Genomic DNA, 24,984 nt, shown 5'->3' on the forward strand with positions numbered 1-24,984 from the left:
ATGAGATCAAAGAAATTCAGAAACTCAACCAAGGCCACATGTTTGGGATCCACCAAGCTGAGGTGTGAACATCAGACTTGGGCTTATTATACTGACCCATAATCCGAATATTTCAGTGTCCTATAGGAAATGGCAACTCTCTTGTCTGTTTTAGTGCTTATGAGAAAGGGATAAAACAATTTTGTTGTAAGCCAACTAATGAGGTTATGGAGATGAAGTTTTTTGCTTTTACAACTGAATGTCTCTAGGTGGAAAAGTTTTATGCTTTACCCCACATATTTTAAACACTTTACTCACAACTGTTATTTAGTTAAATCTTTATGTATGGGGAGAAATTGTTTCAATTTCACATTTAACTGAAAATTTCAAACAAAATCAAACTTACCTGATTAAGTTCAGGGGAACTCAGAACTAAACAGGATATGCCAACAGGCTCAATTAATCCTCAGCAGAATCCTACAATATTAAATATACACTAGCATTCACTTGAGACATAATTTATAATTTTAATATGGAATTTTGATAGCACATGGTGACTTAATTGTTAATATTAAAAATTTACTATTTTTCATAGATGACTATATATTGGTAGTGTTTTCAGTTTCAGTAAACTTTTAAACAAATCAAATCATCGGATCTTCTCGTGGTTGGTTGGTTATGGCAGAGATGGTTAAGTTTCTACAGAATCAGTTTCCTTTTCTTCCTCTGCACATAACTAGAGTATGTTTCCAAATTAGGTGTGACTATGTGACAAGTTCTTGTCAATGGCATGTGCCTGAAAATGATATGTACCATTTCTGGGCCAAGGCTTTTAAAACTGCAGATAGGCCTTCTTTCTGCTCTTCTCCTTCCATGGCCTGGGTGAAGATGATAATAAAGTCCAATAAAAGGACAGGCAGTGCCATAAAATGGATCATCCTAGGGGCCCTGAATCACTTCCTGAACTTGCTGGTCAGACACCAGCCCTGGACTCCTGTAGAACAGTGTTCATACTGTGTGAGAATTATTATACATCTTTCACTTTAATTTGTTATAGCAGTTTGCTTATCGGCTAATATTTAATGCTCCTCACACCTTTTTGCTGCATAAAGAATTGAAGGTCTAATAGCAGATATAACAGGGAAATTAATAAGCCAGTCTCTGAAGCCAAATTGTATTGAACATCTGGTCTACTACCTAATAGCTAGAAAATCTTGGAGAATTTCTCAATTTCTCTGTTTCTGAATTCCCTCGTGTGGAGTCAATGATAGCATCTACTTCTAGAATTGATATTCACCCGGTATGCCTTGACAATTTTAACAACAACATGAATATTAATAATATGTAAAAAGTATTAAAAGTGTTTAGAATATATTGGGCATATTTGACACAATATATAGTAGCAGTTATAACCTTTATTTAATTTTGATAAAATTAGAGATATCTCCCAAGGAAACTAATTAAAACTTTTTGGGGGGATGAAGTAGAGACTAGGTCATTCTTTCTTGAGTTTTCATTTGTTTTTAGCACTTATGACCAAGGGTAAATCTACCCTGGAAGAGGAACGTAATAGGCATTTCTTTGAAGAAGCAGGAACTCATGGTTTCCTTTTCTCATCCAGCTTCAAGCAGGTTATAAATTTCACTTTTATTTGTGCACTTTTTTTTTCCTACATAGTTTGAGAAACAGGTTTGGTCCAATAAGGCAGCAAAGAGATGAGTGTAAGAGTGAATGACAATTCATTCTAATTTGCTCATTGGCTAAAGGGCGTCTCTAGTCAGGGTGCTTGACCCTGGCTTCTGCAGGGACACCCACATTAGGGAGACAGCCAACATCCGAGAGCCCCAAATTTTGTTATGACTGTCTAGATAGATGAAACAGAATGGGGTAGACTCACTACTTGGATGGACACATCTATTGATGCATTATTTCTTGCCCCTGAGCTTCCTCAGGGAGTGTTTTATTTCTGAAATATGCTATTTTCTCCACAATCTCACGAGAGGTGTTTTTTCTTAGCATTGCTTATGAAATCGCATTTTCTACATGAAACCTCCCTAGCAGCTTACGAGAAACAAAAAGGATATTGCTTCCCTATGTAAATATGCATAATTCCATGACTATACATTATATGATTTGTTTTTAATGTAATATAAATATTAATATTCATCTTTCTGAATACATGATTATGTTTCTGGATGTCAAGCTAGGTTATTTTCCTTTCAGCACTGAGATGTACAACAAAGAATTCTTAGCTTCTTTCTTGGTCACATTTTAAAATTTGTCACATTTTATAGTGCTCCTTACTGAGAATGATGTCCAAGATTATATCATAGGATGCCGTTGTTGTACCTTATGCTCCGATTTTGAGAAGATACTTGTAGCGTTAAGCATCTCCAGAAATGGTAGCTTTCTACCAGGCTCAGATCTTTTTCTTTTACACTACTTCCCGAACATTCATAAATTCTCAGATGTCTTCCTTAGGTCACAGATTGCCTGCCTTCTCTTTCAAGCTGGAGTCACACTGGCCACTGGTGCCAGATGTCCTTTTATGTTGGAGATTTGTGAATGATGTCTAAGTTAGTGATGTAGTTGAATACAACACAAATGTGGAATAATTCCCCTAAATAAATGTCTTTTTATACAGGGAAATAAATGGAATCATTAGCGATATGGAATATTGGGGAAAAAAAACTTTCTAGCAAAGCAATATTTATGCTTTCAGTTGTCTGTGTTTCCTTATCAAGAAGCAACGTGATATACTAGAATACATTTTAGGCTATAAATTTAAAATGTAAAAACTTTGGATTCTTAGCTCAGTCTACCATTCACCTAGCCTAGAGCAAATGATAGAGTTTCTGGGAGATTTAGCTATTTATCTTTAAAGTGGGAAGAATAAACTCTGTTTACCTCAAAGTTTGCTGTGAAAATCAGGCAATATTTAACTGGCCTTCTGAAGCACTTTTTTTTTTTTTTTCAAAGAGGAAGATAGCAAGAAAAGGATCTGAAATAATGTAAACTTTTATTCAAAGGTTAAGTTATTGCTAATTCTTTTATACATAATTTGCTCTTTTTTATTTTTTTATTTTTTTTATAATTTGCTCTTTTTAAGGGTGATCTGTGCATATTAGTAATTATAATTCCATTAATAATGTCTCACCTGCAAGTGACATTTGTCAAGAAATCAAAGACTTTTGCACCACATAGAATGTTTTTTTGTAACAAAGTAAACCAGCTGTGGACCTTTGATCAATACATCAATATCTAGATTTTTTATTTTTAGCTTCTATTTCTGTTATATTTTTCCAGTCAGGGCTTTTTTATATAAAGAAAATGAACAGCTAGTGGTAACACATTGGTGTGTCATTCCGATGAACTTTAGAATGCTTAATATCATCTTGTTTAATTTCATGTTTCATAAAAGCTTCTCAATTGCAGGATCAATTACTTTCAATCTCCACATCAATCAGTCCAGATGGTTCTCATTATTTGCTAAGGATAGCTGCAAATTGAAATTTTTGAACCCATGATGCATATTGTGTTAATCCTTGATATGGAAAGGTCCTTCTGCAGAATAAGTGGAGCTGAAAAAGGTGTGTTTTACATTCACAAACTGCATATCTTTTAAGGATTGAAAGGGACTCTTTAGAGTGTTATACCCAGATGAACGTTAAAAAATGCGGTCTTAAGAAAAATCAAGTCACTTATGTATTCATTGCTGAAATAAGAACATCATTTCATTTCTGATTCTAATTTGAATTTTGATTTGAAGGTGAAAAAGAAAAACCCTCAGGATAGTTTTGTATCGCAGAATGAGCTACAACTTGTTCTGTAAACACTATTTGTTGTTAGACTAAAAATGTGAGTTACCCTTCTTTGTGTATGATACCATTTTTTTACTGTCCTTTTTTTCCTGAACTTAAGTCATAGGTAGAATATGTTGTTCCAATATAAATAGCTTGTAAAATAAGGTATCTGGTATATAATAATAATTTCATTTTTATTACTGATTTAACTAAGGTAGTTTTTGATAATTTCTAGTTAGTTGCACTTTCATCTACTTCAATCATTTTCTGTATTGCACACAGTTATGAAGATTTTTGTTCAATCCTCCTACATTTAATTAAACAATATAATATGTTAAATCTGGGAGGGGAAATCAAGCATCTGTTTATTCTCAAGTTTATTAATACATTTATTAGAAAAAGGGCACAATTCTCCCAATTGTTCAAGCAAGTAATGGAAATTCACTAGAGACAGAAATAGTAAGTAAAGGGTCAATTCATTATGAGGATATGACAATTATGTGTCCATTCCAACGTTGGAGGACCTAAATATTTAAAGCAAATATTAAGGGAATGAAAGGGAGATATGGACAACAATAATAGGGAACTTCAAAACATCACTTTTAACAGTGGATCAATTATTCACATGGCAAATGAAGAGGGAAACGGTAGACCTGAATAACACTGTAGACCAAGTGATTTTTAATATATATGGAATATTCCATCCAACAGCATCAGAATATACATTCTTCTCTAGTGAACAGGGAAAATTCTCCAGAATAGATCATATGTTGGACTATAAAGCAGCCTTAACACATTTAAGAAGAGTGAAATCATATCTAGTACCATTTCTGATCACAATGATACAAACTAAAAATCAATAACAGGAGAACTGAAAAATTCACAAATACATGGAACTTAAACAACACACTCTTGAATATTCAAATGGTCAAGAAAGAAAACATAAGGAAAAAATATCTTGGGACAAACAAAACAACATACTAAACTCAACATGCCAAAATTTATGGGATACAGCAAAAGCAAAAGTTCCCAAAGAGAAATTTATAGCTACAAATTCATGCATAAAAAGACCAGAAAGATGTCAACACCTAAAGGAACTAGAAAAAGAATAACAAACTAAGCCCAAAATTGACAGAAGGAAGGAAATAATAAATATTTGAGCAGAAATAAATGAGAGGTGCCTAGATAGCTCATTTCGTTGAGTGATTGACTCTTAATTTTGGCTCAGATTGTGATGTTGGTGTCCTGGGATCAAGCCCTGTGGCAGTGGTACAGAGTCTGCTTTGGATTCTCTTTCTCCGTCTCCCCTTCCCTTTGCTCTTGCTCTCCTCTCTATCTCTCTCTAAAATCAATAAATAAAATTTTCAAAAATAAATGAAATAGACATTAGGACAGTAGAAAAACATTAATGAAAATAACAGTTGATTGTTTAAAAGGATAAACAAAATGGTTAGCTAGACTAACCAAGAAAGAAAAGGTAAGACTCAAATCATCAAAACTATAGATGAAAAAGGCCACATTACACTGACACCACAGAAATGCTAAGAATCATAGAAGACTACTATGAACAATTCTATGCCAAAAAATTGGATGACCTATAAGAAATAGATACATTTCAAGAAGCATGACCTTCCAAGGCAGGATCATGAATAAACAGAAAATCTGAACAAACCAATAATACCTACGAAGATTGAAGGAGTAACTTAAAAAAAAAATCCCCCAAAAGAAAAGTTCAGGACCAGATGGTTTCACTGGTAAATTCTACCAAACATTTAAAAAAAATTAATGCTAATCCTTTCTCAAATTCTCCAAAAATAAAACTGAAGAGAGAAAATAATCCCAAACTCATTTTATGAAATCTGCATTACTCGATTACCTAATCCAGATAAAGACACAAGAGAAAACTACAGGCCAATATCCCTGATGAATACAGACATAAAAATCCTCAACAGCATTCTAGCAAACAGAATTCCCTAGCACATCAAAGGGATCATACACTATCATCAAGTAGGATTTATCCCTGGGAAGCAAGGATGATTCAACATACACAAATCAATAAACATTATACACTTCGTTGATAGAGTGAAAGATAAAACATATAATCCTTAAAATAGATGCAGAAAAAAAACTGATGAAATTTCAACACCCTTTCATGAAAAAGAAAAAAAAAAAAGGAAAAACTCTCAAGAAATTGAGTATGGGAAGAACAAACCTTAGCACAATACAGGCCATATGTGACTTAAACACAGCTAACATCATACATAACAGTAAAAAGCTAAAGCTTTTCCTCTAAGGTCAAGAAGTAAGAAAAGGGTGCCAACTCTCACAACTTTTTCGAAGTAGGACTTAAATTCTTATCCGGAGCAATTAGGCAGAAAAAGAAAGAAAGGGGACTGGAAAGGAAGGAGTAAAATCATCATTGTTTGTGGATGAGGTGATTTTATATATAGGAAACCCTAAAAGACTCCACAGAAAAATTCTTAGTGTTAATAGATGAATTCAGTAAAGTTGCAGGACACAAAATCAACATATAGAAAATAAATAGTTGCCTTTCCATATACCACCAATAAAATATCTGAAAAATAAAACCATTACATTTACAGAAGCATCAAAAACAATAAAATACTTAGGAATAAATTTAACTGAAGATGTGAAAATTCTGTAAACCATAAGACATTAATGAAACAAATAGCACAAAACACAAATAAAGGGGAAGATATCCTGTGTTCATGGATTGGAATTTTACATTTTTCAAATGTCCATACTACCCAAAGTGTTCTACAGATTCAGTGTAATCTCTATCAAAATACTAATGGCATTTTTCACAGAAATAGAAAAAACCCTAGAATTTGTATGAAACCATTGACAACCCCCAAATAGCCAAAGCAATCCTGAGAAGAAAGAACAAAGCATCACCTTAGCTGCATCACATTGCCTGTTTTGAGGCTATACTATAAAAACTAAAATAATCAAAACAGTATGGTACTGGCATAAAAACAGACACATGGACGATTGGAGGAGAATAAAGAACTCAGAAATAAACCTCCACATATGATCAACTAATATTTGGCAAGAGAACCAAAAATACTCAATAGGGAAGGTTAATCTTTTCAAGAGATGTTCTTTGCAGAACTGGTTATTCATATGTAAAAGAATGAAACAACATCCCTATTTTACACCACTTACAGAAACTAACTGGAAATGGATTAAAGGCAAATGTAGAACCTGAAACTGTAAATCTCTTATAAGAAAACAGAGCAAAAGCTAATTGGCATTGGTCTTAACCAGTGATTTTTTGCCTCTTACACCCAAAGCAAAAGCAATGAAAGAAAAAATAAACGTGGCTACACCAAACTAAAAAGCTTCTTCACAGCAAAAGAAACAATCAACAGAATGAAGAGGCAACTCATGGAATGGGAGAAAATACTTGTAATCTATATAACCAATAAGGGATTAACATCCAAAATATATAAGGAATTCATTCAATTAGCCCCCACCAAAAAAACAAAACAAAAAAATAATTAATAATGGGTATAGGACCTGAATAGCCCCTTTTCAAAGAAGACATCCACATGCCCAAGAAATACATGAAAAGATGCTTAACAGCATTACCTATCAGGGAAATGGAAATCGGAACCACAACGAGATATCACCTCACCTGTGCTAGAAGGGCTATTACAAAAAGGATAGTAGTTGGTATTTTCAAGGATGTGGAGAAAAGGGCACCCTTGTGTACTCTTGGTGAGACTGTAAATTGATATAGCCATTATGGAGAAAAGTACCGTGGTTCCTCAAAAAATTAAAAAAATAGAGCTGTTGTGTGATCTAATGATCCCACTTAGGGGAATACAACCTAAGGAAATGAAATCACTATTTTGAAGAGATATCTGTACTCCCATATTCATTGCAGCATTATTCACAATAGCCAAGACATGGAAGTAACCAAAGTGTCCACGGGTGGATGGACGAAGAAAATATGATATATATAATGGAATATTACTAAGCCACAGAAAGAAATAAATCCTGCCATTGTTGACAGCATGATTAGATCTTGAGGGCATTGTGCTAAGGGAAATAAGTCAGATAATGGCATGTACTGTATGACCTCACTTGTATGAGGAATCTTAAAATGTCTCTTAAAGTTTATAGAGAATTTGATGAGGAATGACTAAGAACTGGGCAGTGGAGGAAATAGGGAGATGTTATTTATAGGGTATGAACTTCTAGTTATAAGATGGATATGTGCTGGGTATCCTACATTCAGTAGGGTACCGTAGTTAGAAGTGCTGCACCACAGCAGCACCTGGGTTCTTCAGTTGGCTACGTGTCCAACTCATGATTTCAGCTCAGGTCATGATCTCATCAGGCTCCGTGCTGGGTATGCTTAATATTCTTTGCTTAATATTCTCTCCCTCCTTATCCTTCTTCCTCTTCCCTATCTCTTTCTCAAAAAAAAAAAAAAAAAAAGCTTGAATGTGCTAAGAATGTAGATCTTAAATGTCTCACCACACACACACACAAAAAAAACTGTTATAATTAGGTGAGGAAGACTGTGTTAACTAACCATATGCGAAGATAATTTTACAATATTTCTGTGGATCAAATTCATATTAGACACCTTAAGTTTATACAATTAAAAGTTATATTTCCATAAAGCTGAAAAAAAGAATAATTGAGAATATGCATCACCTTGCATTAATATTCCCTCTTTGTCTCTATTCCTTTCAGTAGACTTTGAACTCTTGAAAACATTGACCAGGTATTTTCTTTATTAATTTAACCAATATTTTCAGGAAATGTATGAATGTAGTTCATCCATGTGGAATATTGACAGTAATAGACTAGGTGATTCAGGAAAAAATGCATCCAGCATTTTGAGGGGAAAAATGTGAATAAATCCATATGATTAATGTGGACAATTCTTTTAGGAAATAGATAAAATTGGATTATGATAAGTAATGTGTTAAAGAAGGTAAATCCTGAGTGACTAGATGGCAGATATAACAGAATCAGCCCTCTTGTTTTTACTAAGTTCTTCTTATTTTCTGGGCTGGTATCTATCAAGTATTACATGTATTTGCACTCATTATGGTGATTGCATTTCCAGAAACATTGCGACTAAAACAAGCTTTCCAAAAGTATGAAAAATTTCTACCTCTAGGATAGTCTAATCAGGGAATTCTGAGAATTTGATAATAGAGGATATGTAGCATTGTATTCCTTAGCTCGATTTTTCTTTTTCTCATCAATGTAAAACTACAAAGATTTGAATGGAGAGGGGATGTTAAAGTCAACCTGTGTTTGTCCAAAAGTTTGTATGATGCCTCTCCTTTGAGGAAATACATCTGTTTCTTTTTTAAAAATCCTATTTATTCCTTCATTCAAGAATCATTTTTTGTGAAGCATAGTGTCGTGATTAAGAACACATTCTCTGAAGCCAAACTGCTTGGCTTAAAATTGTGAGTCTTCCCCATAGCAGCTGCGTGACTTAGAGTAAACTACTAGGTTGTAAATTAGGGATGATAACAGCAGTGTCAATATGATCCTATTATTGATCATTATACATGAATTAATGTATATAAAATATTCGCATACAGTACACATTCTATAAATTTAGCTATAGTTGTTTATTGAACACAACATTTTTTTAATCTTTTTATTTTGAAATCATTGTAGAGTCACAGGAAATTTCAGATGTATTACACAGATTTCATATTCCCTTTACCTAGTTTCCTCCAGTAGATTCACCTTCTTTTTTTTTTTTTTTACACCTTCTATGATTAGAATAAAATATCAGTAACAGGAATTTGACATAGGCACAATGTGTGCACATAGTTCTACCTCAGTTGTTCATATGTGTAAATTCATCAAGATCATCTTGATCTTGCAATCAAGATATAGAACTGTTCCATCACCATGATGCTCTCCCTAATGCTGTATAGTCACACCCACCCCAAACCCTACATCATCCCTAACCCGTGGAAATCACTAATATGTTTTTTACCTCATATTAATTTCTAAAAGTTACATATGGGATATGAGAACTTTTTATTATTTTTTTCCCCTACTCAGCATACCTTTAAGATCCATCCAGTTTACTGCATGGTTCGGTAATCTATTCCTTCAAAAAATTTTAATTGAAGTATCATTAACATAGAGTGTTGAATTACTTTTGAGTATACAATATAATGATTCGACAATTCTATACATTACAGTTTATTTCTTTTTATTGCTGAGTGGTATTCCATCATATAGATGTACCACAATTTGTTTAACCATTCACATATCCAACATTTTGGTTGTTTCCAGCCTTGGGCTTTTAAAATTAAAGCTGGTATGGAAGATTCTGTGCAGATTTTTATTTCTTTGGGATAAATATCCGGAAGTACAATTGCTGGGTAGTATTTTAGCATATGTTTTAGTTTTTTAAAGAAATTGCCAAACTGTTTTCCAGAGTGCTGTACCAGTTTGTGGTTTCACCAACAATATATGAATGATGTGATTTCATCATCCATATATTTCTTGCCAGTATTTGGTGTTGTCCCCCTCATTTTTTTCTTACTTTTAGCTGATATAATAATTGTGTGGTCATCTAGCATTTGACAAGAGCTGAGAATACAAGTTTGAATTTGACCTTGATCTTAGGGAGACACAATAAACAAGAAAATAAATAGGAAATAATAATTGAAGATAATGGGGGAAATAAAGTGAAGAGGTAGCTCGTAAGCAGGCAAACAATTTTCATTAACTAAGATGAGTCAGGAAATTTTTGGCTGAGATTTCTAAGGAATAGTAACTATACAAAGGACTAGAGAAAGGATATTCTAGAAAGAGAGAAGACGCACACATGTAGAGTCATAGACTGGAAAAGGGACGGCATATTCCCCAAATTGGGAAAGTGATCGAGAAACTTTGGGGTAGGAATCAGTTTTATGGACTAAGGGTTCGTGTCACCAGCAAATTCATTTGTTGAAATCCTACCTCCTCAGTGTGATGGTACTAGGAGATGGGGATTTTGAGAAGTAGTTAGGTCATAAGGGTAGTGCCCTCATGAATGAGATTAGGACCCTTATGAGACGAAACACAAGAGAGGTTTCTTCCCCTGCTCTCTCCACCAAGTGAGAACATGATGGGAAGATAACCATCTGTAAGTGAAGAAGCAGGTTCTCACCAGGACATAACCAGGCTGGCATTTCTGATCTTGGACTTCCCAGCCTCTAGAACTACGAAAAATAAATTTCTACTTTTTAAGCCACTCAATCTAGGCTTTTTCTAACAACCAGAACTAAGACAAGAAAAGAAAGGAATGCTGGGAAGTGTAGCTGGAGAGGTAGACAGGAAAATATCAAATTTGGATCTCTGTTCATCATAAAGGAGTTTTTTTTTTTTTTTTTTGACTTGTTAGCAATGGAAAAGCAACCAAGGAATCATAGCAGAGTGTGTGGGAAGTAGAAAATCAAGAGCCAAGAGTCTCGGTGTGCCTTGGTGGCTCAGTCATTTAAGCATCTGACTCTATTTTGGCTCAGATCATGATCTCAGGGTTGTGAGATAGAGCTGCGTGTGGAGAGGTCCACACTGGCATGGAGCCTGCTTAAAAGATTCCCTCATTCCCTCTCCCCCGGCCCTCTCTCTCTTTCACCCTGTTTAAAAAAAAACAAAAAACAAAAAACAAAAAAAAACAAAAAAGGAGCCAAGACCTTGTGATTTTTCAAAATATCACTATGGCTACTGTGAAAATAGATCACTGAGGGAGGGGTTGACACATAGGGAAGTAGGGAGGCAGGTTTGGGGATGCTTGTCATATTCTAAAGGAGAAAGGAAGTGGCTTTGGCTAGAGTTTACAGTAGAAAAAGAGGCAAATGGGAATATTGGGACTTAGAGAGTGATGGAAAGGTTGACCTCTGGATATGGGGCAGAGTTTTCAGGGGCACACTGTGGTGCCATTTATTGAGATGAGGAGAACCATTCAAGAAAATTTGTTTTGTGTTGTTTCAGTGGCGGTGTGTGTGAGGAGATGTTTGGTAGTTACCTTGATTTTCGACACACTATGAGATTTCTGTTAGTTATCAGGAGATTTCCAGTAGGAGGTTGCATGTGTGTAACATATTACATTTGTGATCTCTTTCTTCAACTGATACTAACTAGATATTCATTAAATGCATTGAGGTACAGTGGAAGATTCCCATTAAACTTAGATCTGGGTTCGTGTTGTGTTCCCCTCTTTCTTATCTATGTGACTAGAGTAAAAATCTCTCAAGAGATTGTTTTCTCATTTGTGCAATGGCAGTAATAATTAATAATGCCTATTTGATATTCACAGTGTGGAAATCAGTACAGTTATTCATATAAAGTAGCTCCAACACTGAATTTATAAAATTAAAATTGTTTGGAGTCCAAAACAAATATGCATTATCCTCCATTTAGTTTTCCCATTTTTGAATACATAAGACAGAACAATGTCATATGTCCACATGCCCATCCTATAATGTTTGCAAAGATGTCTCAGTGTGTAAGTACAGTTGTTTATTTTTTAATAATTCATTTTGAATAATACTCAAGTCTAATGTTACCATTAAGCCTAATGTTACCATTTTTACAAAGAGGATGAATCAGGATATTGGTCTTAAACCATCAACGCAGTTCACACATGTGATGCTACTGATATTAGTGAAAAAATGCTGCAAACCTTTGCTTCTTTCTGTGAAAACGGTTTTATTCATTTTCTTTTTCTAATTTTAAATATGAGGAACCTAAGAATCACTAACTTGCTCACCATTTCTGGAACCAGGTAAAAATCTCACCCACAAATCTGATTCATATAGCTGTTACATTGACGTCAAGATTTTAGGCATTTGGAAACGACTTTTAACTTATTCCCATTCTGCATGGATATGAATGTATTGTGTACAATTGGAGGAAGAATGTTGATAGTTGTTTGGTGTAATGCTATTGTAAAGAAGAACAGAATATATTTTGACAGTCATGAGAATAGAGGTGGAAAGTTCTCTTGACTCTCAATGGTATTTTTTTTTAAGTGCTACAGAAAGAAAAAAAACTTAAAAAGAAAGATAACCTCTTTTATAAATTAAAGAATAATTCATATTAGCCACCACTACCCGAGAGAACAAAAGGTGCAACAGAAATGACAGTTCATAACCAAATATGGGTGATGAGACAAGCGCTTGAAAACAGACTGTTATGAATGAATGTTTTCTTCCCTTCTGAATCTGAGAGATTTGCTGTCCTTGTAAAAAATACTAAAGCCCCCTTTTATTTCCCTTTTGTTTTTTTAATTCATTTTGTAACTCATGCTTTCAGCTTAATAGGACATGAGGCCTCATGCACTTTTGTCCAGGAAGCAGGAGACATTTTCTGTTATATAAAACTAATGTCTTAGAAGGGATGTCAGTGCTTCAACTACATGTGGCATTTTCGGTAAACAAGACGACATCTCTCAATCTAAGGGATTTTAAATTTATCTTGATTAAATTATGCCCCAGGCTAGAGTTCCCTAAGGTACCTATATATCTCCCATATATTAAATATGCATTATTAAGGATGAATAATTCTTTTCCATAACATTACACAGCATATTTTTAATAAAATCCCCTATGATGTCCTGCTAAGTATGAGATGTCCTTGGTCACCTATCTTTGAAGTTTGAAAAACTTCAAGGAGACTATTTACTTTCTTTGTATTGAACAAGTTCTCAGAACACTGCACATTGACATAATTCTTCGACAGTCAAAATATTACTTGCTTTAGGTAGTTTTTCCCCCCTTTCCTAGAAGCCCAAGGGGGTAAGTAGAGGTTTGTGCAAGCTGTCAGGTACCTCTCTCCAGAAACGGAGAGAGAAGAACTTTAAGCATGTTTACATTATTTAAATTAAATATTTTGGTTCTGTAACTAAGATTCAGTATTTAACTACTTTCCTTTCCTCCCACCTCTTCTGATTTGGTAATCTGAAACTACCCTTGGCTTTCTCAGTCATCTGTAAATGCCCTAATATGTGTTTGCACTTTCAGAAGTGACGGCCTGGTGTGTTGGAAATGAACAGTCCACAACCTCTTCTGTCTATTGGCATCTCTTGTGAGGTTTCTACATTTTCATGAAGAGGAAGGATAAGAAAATTGGAATATTTGACTAGGTGTGGACTCCAGGCAATGATCCGTCATGGTCAATGTTACTGTCCTACCTAAGTAGGTATGAAAGACCTTTTGGTCGCCCTTTTGCCTTTTGAAAGAGGGTGAAGAGTAAAAGATAGTCTTTCAGACAAACTGGGGCACTTGAAATACCGTCATTACCTTCGGCATCCTACGGTGCCTCACAAAGTCCTGCAGTTTTATGAATACTTCTAGGTGCAGTTTGCTGGAATGACAGGTAGGTTACCCATTCATCTTGATGAAAGCCACATATATCCATGACATGATTCAATAGACACACTTGTTTGGGTTCTTCTCAGGTGGCCGTTATCTGTTCCAGGTACAATTCCAGCTCAGCCCACTCCATACGCAACTGCCTGTTCTCATTGTCTAACTTTCCTTTATTTCTGCTCAGTTTCTGTTTTAATGGCTTCATTTAACTCGCTCATCTGCATTCTGCTTTGCCTTTTGGCTCACTGATTGTTTTCTTTGTCCTGGTCTTGGAAAACTTGGCTAAATAACTGGTGTTTTTAGCCTCGTTTAGCCTTAAGATTCCCTCACAATGTTCCCTTGGACATCTCATGTAAATAGTAGCTAATATTTCTGAGCACCAAATTCTCTTGCTCCATATTCTTTTTCATTACTATGGAAATGAAAGGTGAAGAGTCTAAGGTTTTTTTTTTTTTTTTTTTTTTTTTTTTTTTTTTTTTTTTTTTCTGTCCTAGAAGAAATGACCTAAAATTTGCCATAGATCTATAATGTTACAGTTAATAGTAACCTCTGGGTGATCTGGAAAATGCTGGTAAGTCATATATAAGAGTGTGTGTACTTTCGGTAGATCTCTTGCCATCTGTATAGAAAGAATTGTTAAACATCTATGTAAATATTTTTATATGAATAAATTGCGTGGGTTAAAATCCAGTGAACAAAACAGAACTATACATTCATGATTTGGAAGCTTTTTCTACACAATTCCTTGAAGAATTGTTCAGTTGCTAATTGTTTCTGCCTTCTCTGCCAGAAAGACTAATATTTGGACTTAAAATGAAAAAGAAAACCATGGTAAGGGAAAGTAGAATTTCTTTATGAAATAACTATAGAGCGCCCCACAGGGAGAGTGAATAAGACGAAAATAATCACTGTAGGAATCTCCTTGTTAGAGAATATCCCTCCTGGCCTTGGGGAAAATGTATCTCTGTCTTGCTGTTTGTCTCTTATTCCATTGACGATGTCAATTCCAACTTTAGTAAAACTATTCCCCATTCAAGAGCATCCCTCTCCTAGGTGCGGCCCTCTATTACAATTGATCTTCCTGGTTCAATTATATTCCACTTAGGCTCTTCCTCTGTTCCCTAACAGGTGTGTGTGTGTGTGTGTGTGTGTGTGTGTGTGTGTGTCTGTGTGTCTGTCTGTCTGTATACACACTTAAATTTATACTTATAATTTTAGATTTCCATCTCTGCAATACCTCTCAAATTAATCTTGAGACCCAAGATGGTTGGAGAGACACTGGGATTTTTAGTACTGAAAAGTTGTGCCCAGTATACTTTAGAAATCTGGTTAATTTCCAAATGGAATTGTAAAATACATGTCTATTGAAAATGGTAAGTGATTACAATAGAGAGCCATCCCCTTACCTCACGCATCTTTGTACCCCTATCATGACTATTGATGATCACTTATGGTATTTCCAAGTACAATTTATATTTTAAATGGTTTTGAACTTACAGGACAACTACTTAATACAACATTTCATAAAATAAGATTTAACTCTAATTCTATTTGTAAATAATTATATATACTAATAATATATATAGAAAATCTCCCACTGGTTCTGCTTTTCTGGGGAGCCCTGACTGATACAGATACAATGTAAGAGTTTAGAAAGAAATATATTATAAATATTATAAATATAAATCTCTATTATTATATTATTATTTGCTTTTAGGTCTATATTACGGAATAACATTTTTTAATGCATGTTTGTGTTCAGCAAAGTTTAATTAAGATTATTTTTGCTTTCAGGGCATCTGGCTGGGTCAGACAGCAGAGCATACAGCTCTTGATATGAGGGTTGTAAGTCTGAGCCCCATGTTGGGTGTAGATTACTTAAAAATGAAATCTTAAAAAAAATGTTTATTGTTGCTTTCATTAGGAGCTAGTGTGTTGAGTTTGATTGAGGGGCCATGTTGTAAGAAATACTACTCCAGGTAGTTTATGCTCCAAGACTAAAGAGAAATAAATATGAGTACAATATAAGAAATGATGTTCTTACTTTTGTAGTAAGGCATGCCAACAACAACAACTACAAAGAACTGTTTGTAGGCATGTAGTAGTCTCCTGAGAAGTACTAATTTCCCTGTACATAAAAAGATTCGTGAATCAGAAAGGACGTGGACTATTTAAATGTTCAAAATACATTCAAACCTTGGAGATTGTCAGTCTGTGATGGTAATTATCATCCCATAAGAGTATAATTAGCTTTTTTTAAGAGACATAGTAGAGTCCCTGACTCATCCCTAGACACACTTTACCCCAATTGCCTGGAGAAATGTTGAACAATCCACACAAAATTACTCTCAGTGAGGCTTAGAGAAAACATTCTTGTATTTGAAGAGCACCAGAGTGGAGGAAAATATGGTAGAGCTTCTGGCTTGGTTTATTATGCCTCTGGTTCTGAGGACTTGAGACCATGGTATATGCCAATACATAGGATGCTCACGAGAAGGTAATTCAGAGAAATGTGATTAAGTCCTTGCTGTGAAACACTAATCTATAAGGCCCATAAGATCAGGTTACCTGTTTAATTTTTACTGATTGGTGGTTTTTTTTCATTTTGTTTTTGGACCTATTTATAGAGCACCTCTACTAAATAACAAAGATATCACTATAACAGAGAGACCAGGTCTCTTTGATAAAGAGATATACTCCCAGGAAATTACTTTTAAATGCCCTTCCATGTGAAAAAGAATAAATTACACATACCTATTACCTATATCACATTTTGAATTGTACCATTTTCAGTTTTAACCTGGCCACACAGCGTATCTTCCTTATTGCTGTTCAGCACGGTAGTTTAATGATTCTGAAAAACTATTTTGCAGACATTTAAACTCAGAGATTGATTGCACAACTCCTCCGATTATCTGAATTTTAAAGGAATCCTCGTAACCATGTTTATTTTCATTAGTTACTCACTGACAAGTTGATTTACCATCTCATCCTTACCACAAGTGTCAGGATTCCAATATGCATTTAATTGTTTCTAAAAACACTGTCCATTTAATTACATCCTTATAGTTTCTACCAGTTTTTATTTGTCCTCATTTAAATAGAGTTAGAACATTTCTCAACCAGGATGAAAATTTATATTCCTTTCTAATTACTAAAACATAAAATGGTTGATGGGGAATCTTATTTCACTCCTTACAACACATTTAACTCAAAATGGAGAGGCGTTATGATATAGATATCCCTAATAATGATAAATGTTAAAAGCAAGATTTTAGCATCAGAGTATCAAAATAGATACTCAGAAAATCTATCAATTCCTCAATATTGTGCTTAGCAATACTAATATCTGTATACAATTTTCAGTTAACTGAGCCTGAGAATATAGATTTTCCTAAGGAGAAACTTTTTGGCTTACCCGGACTTTGGCTAGCGTTTTATTTAGCATTCACTAGAAAGAATCAGGGTAGCTAGTCAGCACGATCATCCTGGGGAGAGACTGGAAATGCTTGAGTTCTCTGTTGTCCAACCCAGTGGAATTTTATGTTGTGGGTAGAGTTATGACTATATTAAACAATTTTGAGACTAAACCAGTGAGTCTAAATCAGAATCATTGACTGATTGATTATTTGGATTTGTTGGTGCTGTTTGTTGGTCTGTTTCCAACAAGACAAAATGAAGGTCACCATTTATTAGATTTCAGTATGAAATTAGGGAGGATTGTTGTTTTCTAATTTTATTTTGATTCCAGTATAATTACTGTGTAGTGTTATGTTAGTTTCAGGTATACAATATAGTGAGTCAACAATTCTATACATTACTCAGTGCACATTATGATAAGTGTACTTTAAAAGGACAGTCATTTTAAACAAAAGTTTACTGTGGAAGAAAATAACAGTTCAGGGTTGTGATTCTTTTCTTTTCTTTTCTTTTCTTTCTTTTCTTCTTTTCTTTTCTTTTCTTTCCTTTTCTTTCTTTTTTTTATTTTTTGTTTTTAATTTAAATTCTAGCCAGTTAGCATGCAGTGTAATATTAGTTTCAAGTGTAGACTTTAGTGATTCATCACTTCCATACAACATCTGGTGCTCATCGCAAGTGCACTCTTTAATCCCTATCAACTATTTAACCCATCCACCCACCTCCCCACCCCTCCCACCTCCTCTCCAGCAACCCTCAGTTTGTTCTCTCTAGGTAAGAGTTTGTTCTTTGGTTTTCCCCTCCTTTTTTTCATTTTTTCTTCTATGTTCGTCTGTTTTGTTTCTAAAATTCCACATATGAATGAAATCATGTGGTATTTGTCTTTGACATATTTCACTTAGCATCATACTCTCTAGCTCCATCCGCATCCTTGTAAATGACAAGATTTCATTCTTTTTGATGGCCGAGTATTAATAAATTATCTGCATCTAATAACACCTCTTCTGTATCTATTCATTGGTTGTTGGCTATTTAGGCTCTTTCCATAATTTAACTATTTCTGATAATGGTGCTATAAACATCAGGCTGCACGTATCTCTTCGAATCACTATTTTTTTTATCCTTTGGATAAAGACCTGGTAGTGTAACTGCTAGATTGTAAGAAGTTCTAATTTTAACTTTCTGAGAAATCTCCATACTGTTTTACAGAGTGGCTGCACCAGCTTGCATTCCCATCAACAATGTAAGAGAGTTCTTCTTTCTCCACATCCGCACCAACACCTGTTATTTTGTGTGTTGTTAATTTTAGCCATTCTGACTGGTATAAGGTGATAGCTCATTGTGATTTTTATTTGTATTTGCCTGATGATGAATGATGTTGAGCATCTTTTCATCTATCTGTTGGCCATTGTATGTCATCTTTGGAAATAAGTCTCTTTGTGTCTTCTGCCATTTCTTAATTGGATTATTTCTTTTTTTTGGGGGGGGGAGTGTTCAGTTTAATAGGTTCATTATAAACTTTGAATACTAATCCTTTATTATATATGTTGTTTGCAAATACGTTCTCCCATACCATAGGTTGTCTTTCAGTTTTATTATTTCTTTTGCTGAGCAGAAGCTTTTTATCTTGATAAAGTCCCAATAGTTTTCCCTTGCCTTAGGATATGTATCTAGAAAGCCTTTGCTTTGGCCAATGTCAAAGAGGTCATGGCCTGTGACTCCTCAGGAATTTTGATGAATTACTGTCTCACATTTAGGTCTTTCATCCATTTTGAGTCTATTTTTGCATGTGGTGTAAGAAAGTGGTCTAGTTTCTTTCTTTTGCATGTGGCTCTCCAGTTTTCCTAATACTCTTTTTTGAAGAGACTGTCTTTTCTCCATTGGATATTCTTTCCTGCTTTGTTGAAAATTAGTTGACCATATAGTTGTAGGCCAATTTCTAGATTTTTCATTCTGTTCCATTGATCTTTGTGTCTGTTTTTGTGCCCGTACCACACTGACTTAATTTCTACAGCTTTGTAATAGAACTTAAGTCTGGAATTGTGATGCCTCCAACTTCACTTTTCTTTTTCAAGATTGCTTTGGCTATTTGGGATCTTTTGTGGTTGCATACAAATTTTAAGATTGTTTGTTCTAGCTCTATGAGAAATGCTGGTGGTATTTAATAGGAATTGCATTAAATGTGTAGATTGCTTTGGGTAATATAGATATTTTAACAATGTTCTTTCAATCCTTGAGCATGGGATGTTATTCCATATCTTTGTGTCCTTTTCAATTTCTTCCATCAGTGTTTTATTCTCAGAGTAGAGGTCTTTCACCTCTTTGGTTAGGTCTATACCTAGGTGTCTTACGGTTTTTGCTGCAATTGTTAATGGCATCGATACCATGATTTCACTTTCTGCTGATTATTATTGGTGTACAGAAATGCTACAGATTTCTGTACATTGATTTTGTATCCTGTGACTTTACTGAATTTGTGTATCAGTTCTTGCATTTTTTTTGGTGGGATTTTTGGAGTTTTCTATACAGAGTATCATGTCATCTGGAAATAGTGAAAGTTTGACTTCTTCCTTGCATATTTAGATGACTTATTTCTTATTGTTATCTGATTGCTGAGGCTAGGGCTCCCGGTACTATGATAAATAACAGTGCTGTGAGTGGACATCTCCATCTTGTTCCTGACCATAGAGGAAAAGCTCTCAGTATTTCATTGAGAATTGAGCATGATTTCAGCTGTGGGTTTTTCAGATATGGCCTTTATCATGTTGAGTTATGTTTCCTTTTATCCCTACTTTGTTGAGGGTTGTTATCATGAATGGATGCTGTACTTTGTCAATTTCTTTTTCTGCATCTATTGAAAGAAACACATGACTCTTATACTTTCTTTTATTAACGTGGTGTATCACATTGATTGATTTGTGAATATTGAACCATGCTTGATCATGGTGGGAATAAATGGGAATAATAAGCACTTAATCATGGTGAATAATTCTTTTAATGTACTGTTGTATTCAATTTGCTAGCATTTTTTTTAAGTCTTTTTTTTTTTTTTTTAAAGAATTTTATTTATTTATTCATGAGAGACACAGAGAGAGAGAGAGAGAGAGAGGCAGAGACAGAGGGAGAAGCAGGCTCCATGCAGGGAGCCCGATGTGGGACTCGATCCCAGGTCTCCAGGATCACACCCCAGGCTTCAGGCTGCGCTAAACCGCTGCGCCACCGGGGCTGCCCAATTTGCTAGCATTTTATTGGGAAGTTTTGCATCCTTGTTCATCAGGGATACTGCCCTGTAGTTTTCTTTTTTAGTGGAGTCTTTCTGGTTTTAGAATCAGGGTAATATTGGCCTCATAGAATCATTTTGGAAATTTTCCTTCCATTTCTATTTTTTGAAATAGTTTGAGAAGAATAAGTATTAACTTTTTAAAAATGTTTGGTAAAATTCACCTGTGAAGCAATCTGGTCCTGGATGTTTTTTGGGAGGTTTTTTTTTTTTTTTTTAACTGCCACTACCTTGCTCCTGTGCCTTCTTTCCAGGAGTAGGGCAGCACCCTCTGGGCTCTGTTTCAGCCAAGCCTTTGGACCTCTAAAGCTCCAATCTTTGAGAACAGCTGGTTGCAAAGTCTCACAAAAATCAGCCCCGCTCATTTTCCCAGCCAATGGCTTTGTGGAAATGTTCTCCAGGTGCATGTCCCCGTGGGCTCCCTCTCCTGCCTTTCTCTGCGACCAGACCTCCCAACGTTGCCCATTACCCTGGAATACTTCTCCTCTAACCCTCTTCTCCACACTCCTCTCTCTCCAGTTGTGCAGGTTTCTCTGTCAGTCTTAGGTCAGTTTCTTGGGTGTTCAGAATGATTTGCTAGTTATTTAGCTGTTTGTGCAGGAGGAGGCCAGCCCACTCTTCCTATTATGCCTCACCCCAATTTTCTGGATGTTAAATTTTGCCTTTAACCAAGCATGTGGTGGATCACTTAATAATCACTTTGATAGACCTCAAATTCCACGAGTTCACAGGGCAAATTTAAGGTAACAGCTGATAACATGATCTCTATCAAGTGGGGTAAAAATTCCCGAGATATAATACAGAGCTCAGTAAGACATCCTTGGGAGCACTTTCAAACAGTAGCAGGGGGAAGACAGTGGCCTATTTTTACTGCCAGATTGTACTGGCCTAATGTAGAATTAGTGTCCATATCCACCCATTGAGGAAGGCTTTAAAAGCTGAGACCTCCCTTAACTCCCAATTTCCCTACTAAAAAAAAAGATGGCATTCCTCTTTTTGTCCTGTTACCACTGCCTGACCGGAATCCCCACATTAAAAAGTCAAAAAGAATTCCTTTGGATTACAGTGACTCTGACAGATGCTAAAGGTATCATGGAGGTTATGGGACATTAGGTGGTATTTTGACCATTGCTGGACATTTTTTATAGCACAACACACTCCCCCTAGGACTCTCTGTCATTTAAAGTAATCAATCTCTAGTATAGGCTGAGAAGAAAGGAGGCCAACCCTGATCCCAGGGAGACAGGTGCCCCGGGTAAGGAATCCCTGCACCATATAAACCAGAATTAACATTTAGGAAGTATTTATCATTTTATTTTTATGGGCTTTTCCTGGCAAGGCGAGATGAATAGGGATTAAAATATGATTCTCACTAGTTAGGTAGCAGATTTGTTAATATAACGATAGCAAAAGTAACAAACTCCAGTGGTTATAATTGCCCAAAAAACAAAACAAAACAAAACAAAAAATATCCAAATTCTAAAGGGGATGTTCTCTATACCAGGTGGTTTCCCTCCAAGAGATGTTCCAGGGACTCAACCTCCTTTTTTCTTGTGGTTCCACCATGATCTTGTGGATAATTGTGTTTATTTGCATAAAGCCAGAAAAGAAGAGAGAAGCACAAAAAAATCCCATGGGGTGACATTTTTATAACTATGACCCGGAATTAATGCTCACCGTTACTACTCATGGTCTGTTGGCTAGAACGTGATCTCATACCCCTTGTCCCCATGTGCAAAGGAGGCTGGGAAATATTGTCTAGCAGATTTCCTGGGAAAACAGTGAAATAGGTTTGGTGAGCTGCTAGCACCTGTGGCTGCACGCCACTGCATGAACATTGAATTTTAGCATCCGATGCATGGAGACAAACATAAAGCAGAGAGAAATGAAATGGGACTAAATAAAGATTATTTTCCAAATTTATTGCTCAGAATTCCCAGACTTTCAAAAATCATGCATTGCAATCTGTATTCAAATATACATTGCTGTTCATGCTTGCCATCAACTTTATCTGTGGAATTCTTCCAATTTCTGTAATACCTGGACTCCCGGCTGTCCACTTGGTAACTCTGGAGATCACACAACCTGAGGACATATTTAGCAGACAATAATGAAAGTTAGAGGAGTGACAGATGAGGTTGAGTATTAGAGGAATTGCAGAGAGAAGGTATTGTGCAGTTCAGAAAACATGGCTATTTTTCTTTTTTTTTTTCTTTATGAATTTGCCCCACGACGTATCCATCCAGCAGGCCGTGTAACGTTGTAGACACGCTTTACTCACACCTGCAGGTGAGAAACAGCTGTGTTATAAGAGAAGTATTTGCAAATATCTTGAATGGCTGTGTTACTTTGAGCAAGTCCCCTCACCTCTCTGGCTTCCCACTCTCTGGAAGATAATAGAGAAACCAGACAACGAGACCTTTTTCCTTTCTCCCTCCTTGTCCCTATTTTCATTCATCATCTTGTAAAATACTCTTTTTTTTTGGGGGGGGGATGTGTTTCTGAATATGATTTAAAAGTTCTTTAATTACCTTATAAAATTGCATTTCAAGGTGAAGGCCCATGTGAGGGAATCTTTTGTTAACCCTTTGCGTGTCAGAATCAAAGTGACAATTTCACTGCTTACAGTGGGGTAAAGATAAAAGGAATGCCTCTTTTACTAAAGTGGGAAGTCCAGGAGCAGTTTGGGGTATAAGATTATGTTCTTTTTTTTTTTTTTTTTTTGAAGGGGGAGCACCTGGGTGGCTCAGTCATCTAAGTGAGTGCCTTCAGCTCTGGTCATGATCCTGGGGTCCCAGGATGGAGCCCCTCATCTGGCTCCCTGCCCTGCGGGAGCCTGCTCCTCCCTCTCTTCCCTGCTCATGCTCTATGTCTGTCTCTCTCTCAAATAAATAAATAAAAAGCTTTTGTTTAATGATCATTTATTTATTTTTGGCAGAAATGTAGATAATTCTTTTTCTTTTAAGATTTTATTTATTTATTCATGAGAGAGAGAGGCAGAGACACAGGCAGAGGGAGAAGCAGGCTCCATGCAGGGACCCCGATGTGGGACTCAATCCTGGGACTCTAGGACCAGGCCCTGGGCTCAAGGTGGTGCTAAACTGCTGAGCCACCCAGGCTGCCCCAATTTATTTAATCCAGAAAGCAGAATGTTTTCACCACATCCTTAAATGGACAGGATTGTTATATACCAAATATATTTCTGTTAGTGAAAAATGCATCATGAATATACCAAGGTTGCCTTCCTGAAAGAAAACAGTTGTTTTGTTTCGGTGCAGTCACTGCTCCAGCTCCTCTCCTGCTGGGCTCCCAACTCTGAGGTCATTAAGCACACTGAACAGACAGCAAAACTTTTTATTTTATTTTATTTTATTTTATTTTATTTTATTTTATTTTATTTATTTTATTTTATTTTATTTTATTTTAATTTAATTTTTTAAAATATTTATTTATTTATTTATTTATTTATTTATTTATTTATTTAGATGCAGCCCAGTGGGAGGAATTGGTTCTTGATGTTGGACAAGTAGGAACCAACCCCGAAGATATTTGACTCTTTTCTCTGAAGTCTTTCCCCAAATAACCTTTCTTGTGCCAATCTTACTTTCTACCCTTTTACATTAGTTGTAGTTTTAGACTTTTTTTTTAAATGACCATGCACTCTTCAGCCTTTAAAAAAAAAAAAATGATGTTGGAAATTTCATGACACGTTTGGGGAATGCAGGAAGTATTGATAGAATGAACAAAGCTTTCTCTATGGTTTATTCATGCGGAGTGAGTTAACGAGAGTACCCCAAACGAGCTGCAGGCAGGGAGATAGACAGAGGCAGAAACAACATTAACATGCTGCACACTTGAAGTTGCAAGTTTGAAATCATTTGGGCTCTCTCCTGGAGCCACAGATTTTTCTCCATAGGAAGTTCTTATCTGTTGCAGAGGGAAGATTAGGTTCTATAAGAGTAAATAAACATCGCAGGTTGCAGATATTCTGATTCGGCAATGCCATCAAATTTCAGACCTCAGCATTATGAACTCTTAACCGGGGAAGTCTGGGCATGAGGGACTTTCAAAAAGAAGAAGCAAATATTTGAATATCTCCCAAGCTTCATGCCCTGTGCTGTATTTCCTGCAT

The 24,984-nt window shown here is 35.6% G+C and overlaps 1 long non-coding RNA gene across 5 annotated transcripts in view; it reads left to right on the forward strand.

The window, feature by feature from the left end:
• The window catches only part of LOC112652223 (uncharacterized), a 248,027-nt gene that overhangs the window by 96,343 nt on the left and 126,700 nt on the right, over nt 1–24,984 (forward strand). The window contains exon 8 of one of the 5 annotated variants that reach the window (XR_007401656.1): nt 13,808–14,051. The exons of 3 other annotated variants lie outside the window; for them this stretch is intronic. This is a non-coding gene — a long non-coding RNA (uncharacterized LOC112652223). Of the gene's footprint in view, nt 1–3,414; nt 3,564–13,807; nt 14,052–24,984 lie in introns of those variants that run through there. One more of the 5 variants, XR_004814546.2, reaches the window with a different exon arrangement.

Source organism: Canis lupus, chromosome 13 (assembly GCF_003254725.2).
Source record: "Canis lupus dingo isolate Sandy chromosome 13, ASM325472v2, whole genome shotgun sequence".
NCBI lineage: Eukaryota > Metazoa > Chordata > Mammalia > Carnivora > Canidae > Canis > Canis lupus.